This window comes from Xyrauchen texanus, chromosome 8 (assembly GCF_025860055.1).
Source record: "Xyrauchen texanus isolate HMW12.3.18 chromosome 8, RBS_HiC_50CHRs, whole genome shotgun sequence".
NCBI classification, from domain to species: domain Eukaryota; kingdom Metazoa; phylum Chordata; class Actinopteri; order Cypriniformes; family Catostomidae; genus Xyrauchen; species Xyrauchen texanus.
This window is the reverse complement of record NC_068283.1, coordinates 2572762-2583741: the sequence shown is the minus strand read 5'-3', so window position 1 is coordinate 2583741 and position 10980 is coordinate 2572762.

Below are 10980 nucleotides of genomic sequence, written 5' to 3'. Positions count from 1 at the left end.
CCTCCAACATTAACGGCTTTATTCCTGAAGACATTTTCTCTATGTCCTACATCTCTGTTGTCAATACAGTCTCATTACTTTACATGTAATATGACATCATATGGATAGAATAGGCTACATGGAATTTGTACATAAAACAAATTGTGAAAAACAAAAATATGAAATAAAACATACACTTTACTAAATATATATATAATCTCAAACAAAGTTATTTATCTATCTATCTATCTATCTATCTATCTATCTATCTATCTATCTATCTATCTATCTATCTATCTATCTATCTATCTATCTATCTATCTATGTACTGTATATGCCTATTTTGTGAAACCCTGTGTTAATATAAAAACAAATAAAAACTAAAATATATTGATAGACTAAAATAAAACGAAAATGAATTAAGTGAAAAACTAAAGCTAAACTAAAACTGAAAAACACAGTTAGCAAAATAACTGAAACTAAATTATAATTTGTAATTGGAAATGAAATAAAAATTAAAATATATACAAAACTAAAAACTATGAAAACCTTGGTCATGTCTTCTGAGAGCAAAGTTGTGTGATTGTGTAATAAAAGACGTGTGACCACCTAGTCAAGTATCTTAATGCATGTGCATGTTGAAGGTCCCACTGCGTGTTTATGTAGCAGTAATTGCGAGCTGATAGGACAGGTCGGGGAGCCTCTGTTTTGCCAAACCTTCTCTAGTTAATCCAGAGTTAGAAAAACTAGACCCGGTTCCACCCCCAGCCTCGGCCCCAATCAACACAAGCTGATCATAACTCTCAACTGTCCTGTGCTTTTGCCCAAACCTGTCAAAATATCCTTCCCTCTCTGTGTCAGACGTGTTAAAGTGACGGCAACAAGACCTTGGCTGTAATTTCCAAAAATCTGTCTAAATTGCTTAAGTCTTAAATTATCTTTAATTGGTCCCTGATTTGGGTTACAGGGAGTTGCTTCCAATCACAGCCACAGAGACTGAAAGGTTCTACTCACTTCCAGCTGTGTAACAATGGCCAAATGAGTGCTTACCAACATCAGACCCATTGCAAAGGTTACCATGGACGAATCTGCCCACTGCAGTGTTTATTTTGGTAAATGGTTGTGGCACAGCCCATCAGCAATGCTCAATAACCACATGCCTGTTAGACAATGCTGTCTTTTAAGAGTAGACTACACATTTAGTAGGTAGAAATTATTTTATAAGATGATACTTCTTAACTGAATATCCACCTGGGAGCTTCAGGTAGAATATTTTCTCAAAGATTAAAGACAGAGGCCCATTCACTTTTCACTTTGTTTTCACACAATAATCCCTTTAATTCCAGGCTCAACTGCAACCTGAAGCTCTTGAGCAGTTAGTCTTTAAAACTGTCATTGAAGGCTTGTGTTACCTCACTGTAGAAAAATGCAGATTTTTTCAGCGTTTTGACTGTATTCAGTTTATCTCAATATTAAAAGTATTTGCTTTTTTCCTTTTTTTTCCATAGTAACTATTATTTTTGCTTAATTGATTCAAAATGTTTAAAGTAAATTAAATACAGTACAGTAAAAATATAGTAGCAATTAGGGATGTCCCGATACCAATAACAATATCATAATCAGGTCCGATACTGTGCTAACATACTGATACCACCTGATGTATGAATGTCATTGCGTAACAATTCAGTGCCCAAATTAATATTGCAATATGTCCTAGTGTGATTATTAAATTGCAAATGCTGGATGTAATGAAATAAATAGATAGTCTGCACATGCTGCATGCTTAAAAGTGAATGTGTGAAGCTGGCTGCTCTTACACTGAAAACACCTCATCATGAGCATCATGCACGCACATGTGTGTAGTAGTAGATGACAGAGAGCACAGCATGCTTTCAAATTGAAGCGTGAAGTACAGGGTTCATGCCTATTTCTTTAAATTGCAACCTTTTGTGGTGCAATAATTACACTGGGTCATGTAAGCTGTTGTCAAAAACATACAAGCTGAAATGTAAAAATAAAAGCTAAACTTAAATGCAAAAAAAATAATAATAAAGAAATATATCTATATAGTTTTAGAATATTCACTGAAATAGTAATACAAAAATAAATAATAATTGTATTATATTTAAGTAATATCTCACATGCTCCGTTGACCAGCAGTAACAGGTGTAATCGTGTGGTAGCATCCTTTGATGAAACGATGTGGCTGTCGAACTTCAGAATTTATGTGGGAAGATACTATGAATAATATTCTCAGCTAGACCTACTCTCCACCACAACACAGCTTATTTATGTCACCACAGCCACCATGTTTCCTGCAACAATGTGTGACATATAACATATATATATATACACTCACCTAAAGGATTATTAGGAACACCATACTAATACTGTGTTTGACCCCCTTTCGCCTTCAGAACTGCCTTAATTCTACGTGGCATTGATTCAACAAGGTGCTGAAAGCATTCTTTAGAAATGTTGGCCCATATTGATAGGATAGCATCTTGCAGTTGATGGAGATTTGTGGGATGCACATCCAGGGCACGAAGCTCCTGTTCCACCACATCCCAAAGATGCTCTATTGGGTTGAGATCTGGTGAATATGGGGGCCACTTTAGTACAGTGAACTCATTGTCATGTTCAAGAAACCAATTTGAAATGATTCAAGCTTTGTGACATGGTGCATTATCCTGCTGGAAGTAGCCATCAGAGGATGGGTACATGGTGGCCATAAAGGGATGGACATGGTCAGAAACAATGCTCAGGTAGGCCGTGGCATTTAAACGATGCCCAATTGGCACTAAGGGGTCTAAAGTGTGCCAAGAAAACATCCCCCACACCATTACACCACCATCACCAGCCTGCACAGTGGTAACAAGGCATGATGGATCCATGTTCTCATTCTGTTTACGCCAAATTCTGACTCTACCATCTGAATGTCTCAACAGAAATCGAGACTCATCAGACCAGGCAACATTTTTCCAGTCTTCAACTGTCCAATTTTGGTGAGCTCTTGCAAATTGTAGCCTCTTTTTCCTATTTGTAGTGGAGATGAGTGGTACCCGGTGGGGTCTTCTGCTGTTGTAACCCATCCGCCTCAAGGTTGTGCGTGTCGTGGCTTCACAAATGCTTTGCTGCATACCTCGGTTGTAACGAGTGGTTATTTCAGGCAAAGTTGCTCTTCTATCAGCTTGAATCAGTCGGCCCATTCTCCTCTGACCTCTAGCATCAACAAGGCATTTTCGCCCACAGGAGTGCCTCATACTGGATGTTTTTCCCTTTTCACACCATTCTTTGTAAACCCTAGAAATGGTTGTGCGTGAAAATCCCAGTAACTGAGCAGATTGTGATATACTCAGACCGGCCCGTCTGGCACCAACAACCATGCCATGCTCAAAATTGCTTAAATCACCTTTCTTTTCCATTCTGACATTCAGTTTGGAGTTCAGGAGATTGTCTTGACCAGGACCACACCCCTAAATGCATTGAAGCAACTGCCATGTGATTGGTTGATTAGATAATTGCATTAATGAGAAATTGAACAGGTGTTCCTAATAATCCTTTAGGTGAGTGTATATATATATATATATATATATATATATATATATATATATATATATATATATATATATCTTTACGTTGTGTGAAAACTTGACATAAAGCAGATCTGATCAGAGCAGTCAGACAGAAACAGATTTTCAGGAATGTTAATTCAAACCACATACAGGTGAAACTCGAAAAATTAGAATATCATGCAAAAGTTCATTAATTTCAGTAATTCAACTTAAAAGGTGAAACTAATATATTATATAGACTCATTACAAGCAAAGTAAGATATTTCAAGCCTTTATTTGATATAATTTTGATGATTATGGCTTACAGCTTATGAAAACCCCAAATTCAGAATCTCAGAAAATTAGAATATTGTGAAAAGGTTCAGTATTGTAGGCTCAAAGTGTCACACTCTAATCAGCTAAACACCTGCAAAGGGTTCCTGAGCCTTTAAATGGTCTCTCAGTCTGGTTCAGTTGAATTCACAATCATGGGGAAGACTGCTGACCTGACAGTTGTGCAGAAAACCATCATTGACACCCTCCACAAGGAGGGAAAGCCTCAAAAGGTAATTGCAAAAGAAGTTGGATGTTCTCAAAGTGCTGTATCAAAGCACATTAATAGAAAGTTAAATGGAAGGGAAAAGTGTGGAAGAAAAAGGTGCACAAGCAGCAGGGATGACCGTAGCCTGGAGAGGATTGTCAGGAAAAGGCCATTCAAATGTGTGGGGAGCTTCACAAGGAGTGGACTGAGGCTGGAGTTACTGCATCAAGAGCCACCACACACAGACGGGTCCTGGACATGGGCTTCAAATGTCAAATGTCTTACCTGGGCTAAAGAAAAAAAGAACTGGTCTGTTGCTCAGTGGTCCAAAGTCCTCTTTTCTGATGAGAGCAAATTTTGCATCTCATTTGGAAACCAAGGTCCCAGAATCTGGAGGAAGAATGGAGAGGCACACAATCCAAGATGCTTGAAGTCCAGTGTGAAGTTTCCACAGTCTGTGTTGGTTTGGGGAGCCATGTCATCAGCTGGTGTTGGTCCACTGTGCTTTATTAAGTCCAGAGTCAACGCAGCCGTCTACCGGGACATTTTAGAGCACTTCATGCTTCCTTCAGCAGACAAGCTTTATGGAGATGCTGACTTCATTTTCCAGCAGGACTTGGCACCTGCCCACACTGCCAAAAGTACCAAAACCTGGTTCAATGACCATGGTATTACTGTGCTTGATTGGCCAGCAAACTCGCCTGACCTGAACCCCATAGAGAATCTATGGGGCATTGCCAAGAGAAAGATGAAAGACATGAGACCAAACAATGCAGAAGAGCTGAAGGCCGCTATTGAAGCATCTTGGTCTTCCATAACACCTCAGCAGTGCCACAGGCTGATAGCATCCATGCCACGCCGCATTGAGGCAGTAATTAATGCAAAAGGGGCCCAAACCAAGTACTGAGTACATATGCATGATTATACTTTTCAGAGGGCCGACATTTCTGTATTTAAAATCTTTTTTTTATTGATTTCATATAATATTCTAATTTTCTGAGATTCTGAATTTGGGGTTTTCATAAGCTGTAAGCCATAATCATCAAAATTATATCAAATAAAGGCTTGAAATATCTTACTTTGCTTGTAATGAGTCTATATAATATATTAGTTTCACCTTTTAAGTTGAATTACTGAAATTAATGAACTTTTGCACGATATTCAAATTTTTCGAGTTTCACCTGTATATAGAGGGTTGTTGATGAGCTCTGCGAGAGCTGAAAAGCGCTGGAGGGATCGTTACACTCGAATGCGGGTGCCTCCCCCAAGTTAGGACAGGGTCAGAGGTGTGAATCCTAGCCGCCGGGACCAACCTTAATTGTCCCTTCAGGCTTGGTGAGTTTGATGGATGGGCCCCTGCAGCAAGCCCAGCCTGCAATGGAATGGGGGGCTCACACTGCATTCGACCGGGATAGACCTCTGAGCTTTGAACAGGAGAGCCTACGATACAAATAAATGTGAATAGCTCACTCAGTGTTTGGAAGGGGAGAACTCTCGCTACGGTTTGAATGGGAGAGCCCTTGATGGATTGTGCAGGAGGATTCTGACCTGCCTGTGTGGAGGCGCGAATCCTAGCCGCTCTGGCAGATCGCCCCAAGTGTAGGAGTGAATACTAGGCACTCGGAACGACCTCAGCCTCTCTTCCTGACAATGGGGAGGGGCCTTCATGGCATTCGAAAGGTGCGTTCTTGCTGCATTTCGAACAGGTGAGCCAACAATAAGAAATTGGGAGAACCCCCAATTAGGGTTGCAACGGTATGAGATTTTCACAGTAGGATAACCGTCTCAGAAAATATCACGGTTTCACGGTATTGCGGTATACGGTATTACACAATTACTATTATCAGTGAAAACAGAAGGGTTATTTTTATTTATTTTTGTTTAACGTTTTGGTTTGGCGTTGAACATCCTTTTCAGGACGCGTCTTTATAAAGATGCCCTTCCACCCCTGTGTAGTTCCTGGATGCGGTAGAGTGCTCTCTGCTCCTGACGGCCACAGGCGCTGTCTTGCGTGTCTGGGCAGCTATCACACCGAGGCAGCATTTGTGGATGGCTCATGTTCTCACTGCAAGAACATGACCATGGCAACGTTGCGGGACCATCATGACCATCATCCCCGAGCCGGATGAACTCGCCGCTGCATCGGAGAGTGGTCCGGTGTCTGACACGGATGACTTGACTGGGCTGCCGCCTTTGGACCAGCACGCCCAGTCTGAAGCTGACGCCCAGATGTCCAATATGCTTGCACTGGCTGCCGTTAGCGTGGGGCTGGACTGAAACCCTCTGTCCTCCCCACAGCCTTCGCGGCTGGATGATTGGTTCCTCGGGTCCCAGCTCTCAGCCTAGCACCCCGCAGAAGGTGCACACCCCCCGTCTCACGAACCCAGAACACAGTAGTCTTTGGGTAAGCACGACTTAATTATCAGGTTCCTAAGAAGAGCCCGGAGGTTAAATCCCTCCCGAGCCTGTTCCCCTACTGGGATCTCTCAGTGGTCCTCTCGGGCCCATTCGAGCCGCTAGAATCAGTCGGACTCAGGGCCCTCTCCTTGAAGACGGCCCTCCTGATCGCGCTCGCCTCCATCAAAAGGGTCGGGGACCTGCAAGCGTTCTCTGTCAGTGACACCTGCCTGGAGTTCGGTCTGGCAGACACTCACGTGATCCTAAAACCGCAACCGGGCTACGTGCCCAAGGTTCCCACCACTCCCTTCAGGGACTAGGTAGTGAACCTGCAAGCGCTGCCCCGGGAGGAGGCAGGCCCAGCCCCTTCGTTGCTGTGTCCGGTACGTGCTTTCCATATCTACTTGGACCGCATGCAGAGCTTTAGATGTTCTAAGCAGCTCTTTGTCTGCTTTGGTGGACAGGGGAAAGGGAATGCTGTCTCCAAACAGAGGCTTTCCCACTGGGTAGTGGACTCCATTACGTTGGCCTATCGCACCCAAGCCGTGCCCCACCCCCTTTCTCATTGGCCTTTTCTCATAGATCAGAGATGCAAAAGGTTCTCAAGAGAGACCCCTAGTGTCACTTCTTCGACACAACGTCTCGTTCCCTCCATCAGGGAACGGAGGTTACATCCGTAACCTAGACGTTTTCTCTTCCCCCTTTTAAAAATTTAAGAGCATATTTACTTAGATGAGCCCTTTATTATCCCGTTTGTTTCCTAATTTCAAACATAATTCAAACAGACATACATATTACATAGAAGGAAAGGCTCCTCATTACCATGGTTAGGTCAGCGTAGCTAGTCTTAAATAATAGTAATAATAATAACAAATTATAGTATATATGAAAAAATACATCATGAAACTTTAACTACAACTGTCACTGTTGATATAAAATGAGGTCTACCTTTCTACCTTTAGACTATTTCATATGAAAATATAAAATCTTTTCAAAATATAACAGTTACTTTTACTAATGTAAAATCGTGAAACAAATTTGTAATGGTGATAGTGCGTAATATTTTTTTTTTGGCGCATAGCAAAGTGTTGCTCTTTTCCTCTTCAGTGCTGTTTGGCATGTCAGGGCTGCCAACTGTTTAAGAGGTTCGACTTGACTTCGTAACACTTTAAACTATAAAAGTCTCACTAGAATTGAAATTGGTCACATCAGTTTTGATGTCTGCGCTACGCAATATCGAGGGAAACAGAGTTGTTGCACGGGCGCACCAGAGAGAAGAGCAGATCATGATCACGAGCTCTTTACACTCGTGCGAAAGTGCAGAAGAGAATCTTTTAGCTGTTCGCGAGATTATCATTAAATCTGCCTCAGCAGTCCTAAATAGGCTATCATTTGGATGGCCGCCGAAATATCTCAATGGGAGAACCATGGCATTGTTCTTTCCCTTCTGTCCACGACCCAGTCCGAATAGATCAGTTGAGAAACACTGCTTTAACTCACACACACTCACTTATGTCAGACCCTGTCAAGTCTGACAGGCAGGCAAGGAGGAAAGGAGATCTGCACGTGCATGTGAGATTCTCCATCCGGTTGCATTTGTTTCTCAATACCATAGATAAGCAAATGTACATTGTATGATAACTGTCAATTTTCATACCGTGGTATAATGTGAAACCGGTATACTGCTGCAACCCTACCCCCAATGCAATTCGAATGGGAGAGCCTTTGAGTTCATAAGGCAGGCCTGTCCTGCATTGGTGGATGGGGGGCTTCCAGACTGACCGTGTTGGACCCTGCTGTGTGGTGGGGACAGCCTATTTGAAAGTCAAGGATGAAGCACAAGCGTCCCCCTGACCCTGAATGTGAACAGTGTGGTTAGTTGATTAGGGCTTGATGTGCTTTCCTGATATGAAGATGGTTGGTGCGGATGTAGCCAAAATATGCGTCGGATGACCTACGGCCCAGTAATCATATTAGGGTTTGGGCAGGCCTTGTGGGCTGCTGTGGTTGTAGTGCAGATGTGAAAGGAATGGCTTGAATGATTGGAAATTCTGGATAGGAGTTGGAAGGTTAAAATTTTTTAACTGGGTGCCCTTTTTTGTATGGTCTGTTTTGCTTTGTTTGATTAATTATCTGATGTGTCGTTGTCTAGGATGTGGCGGTCGGATATGGTGGGATGTATTCTTGGGTCGAATTTTTCATGGTGGTGAGTTCGGAGCAACGGATAAACATGGCATCTAGGGTTTTTGAGGTGTAAAGAGAAATGTAGCCCTAACAGAGAGTGTTTAGGCAAGGAATTAGTAGATTGATAGTAAGTAGTTTTTTGGATTTGTTGAGGTGTGAGGCGAAGGAGGAACCGTAGAGGAGTGAAAAATCTAGAAATGGCAGATTGTAATTTAGGTGGAAATTGTTGAAGCATTTCAAAGCTGTCCGATATGTTTGTAGGGTATGGGGAGAATGGCAGCGGAGTCCTGGGGGGCATGGAGAAGGAGTCTTAGAGGGTGATTTCTAGGAATTTCAGTTCTGAACAGGGAAGACCTGGGGTTGGTGTTGGGTTCACTTCTAGGGTCAGTGCTCTGGATCTCTGAAAGAAAAACAGGAGCCTGGAATGTGTTCTGCATTAATAATGGTTAGCTGAGGAGGGATTTGGGAAGAAGTTCATGCAAGGAATTGTTCCGGAGTAGAAGAAATTAAAATAGTAGAAGGGAGGGGATAAAGTGAAGAGGAGAATGGGTCTGGAGCATGGTTCTCCTGCAGAGCCAGCTTCTTGTGGGAATCTGCTCTAGTGGCCAATGGATAGGAAGGGATAGAGGGATGGATGTTGGCAGGAGAATAGGTTGCGTGGAAAAACTAAGGCATCTGTAACATATGTGAGTCAATATCAGGATAAGTGCTTGCATGGGCATTTATGATATGTAAGGGCTGAATCCTTGGGCTCGGGACCGAACAGCGTTCAATGGGAGAGCAAACGAGAATGTGAGAATGTTTATGCTGAATTTTACTGAGCTCGCTCAAAGCTGCGAGCAGCTGGATCCGCAGGCATGGACCCATACTGCATACAATGCTAGGATGAACGGGATGAATCCTTGAGCATGGACTCACGCGGTGTTTAAACTGCAGTCCCCATGTTTTTGTTTAAAAAGTTTACGCTGCGAAATAAGCAAGAACTCATGTTTGTGCTATTTGCCATGTAGTGCGAATTTGTGGTATGGCCCTAAAGACACCACAGTTGCAGCACTTGGCCCTAAAGATGTGTATTGCATCGTTTGTGGTGTAGGTTTGATTGCACAGCCCAAAAGACAGCACAGTTGCGGTGCTTGGAAAGGGGTGCGCTGTTTCCAGTGTTGTGGGAGTTTGTCGTATGGCCCAAAAAGACGCCACAGTTGCTGTGCTTAAACAGTCTATTGCACTGTTTGCAGTTTAGTGGGAGGTTTAGTCACACGGCCCGAAAGATGCTTCAGTTGCGGCACCTAGACAGCACATTTGTGCTGTTTAGGGAAGTGTTGAACAATGGAAATCATGGGAACATGGTAAATGTAACGTCTGCGGATGCCTTAACATAATTGTTTGCTAGATTCAATGTCGGGAAACTTGCTTGCATGTGCATATGAACGACGTTATTAGAGTTGGTTTGTCATGAAATTGGAAGGCACCTGAAACTGAATGCCCAGATGAATACCGTGGTTTGATGTTTGTTAACTTAAAGGTGCACTCAGCGATTCCTGAGAAACATTGTTGATATTCGAAATCAACTGCCAAAACAAACACACCCCTCCCTTCAGTGCTCCTTTGGAAGCTCCGCCCCCCAAATTCATGCACGTCAGATGGTTTTATGCACACCAGCTCTAGACACTCGCAACACTCCTGCTACTAAATCTAACATCACAACAACAGCATATATAGGTTCTATGAAACACAGCAAGATTTATGTTACACACCTATCGAGAAGAAAAAGAGCAACTTCTGCATCTGTCTTCAAGCCTTTTACCTCTCTGAAGTCTCTCCACCGCTGAAAAGCCTCACCGATGTTGACGCAGCTCCTGGCCCTCGACTTTTCATAATCCTTCTTTTTTAGTTTATATGCATCTGACCTTTTTCTCTTGGCCTGTTTATCAGCCATTTGTCCTCCTTGGAGTTTAGAAAGTTCGCATCAGCCAGATTTGCTGTCGCACTTCTCCTGTCACGCTACCCCCACCACCCATCCTGTGCCCTTTCAAAAACTTTGTTTTTGTCCCATTTACAGAGCCAAGGCTGTGTACAAATTCTAGATTTTTTTTCAGCACATCCACAGAACAGACAGCAAGCAGAATTTGACAAAACGTGTATTGGATTAGAATTACTGAGTGCACCTTTAAACTTTGGAGCTTTGTCGATAGTTTTCCAATGTAATGCGAGTCATTTCATAACTCTGTATACTCGTCTCGTTTGATGAGGATGTATGAAAATTTGTGCCTGAGAGTTAGATTTAATAGATACTGTAAGATCACAGTTTACAGTAGTGTGGTGAAT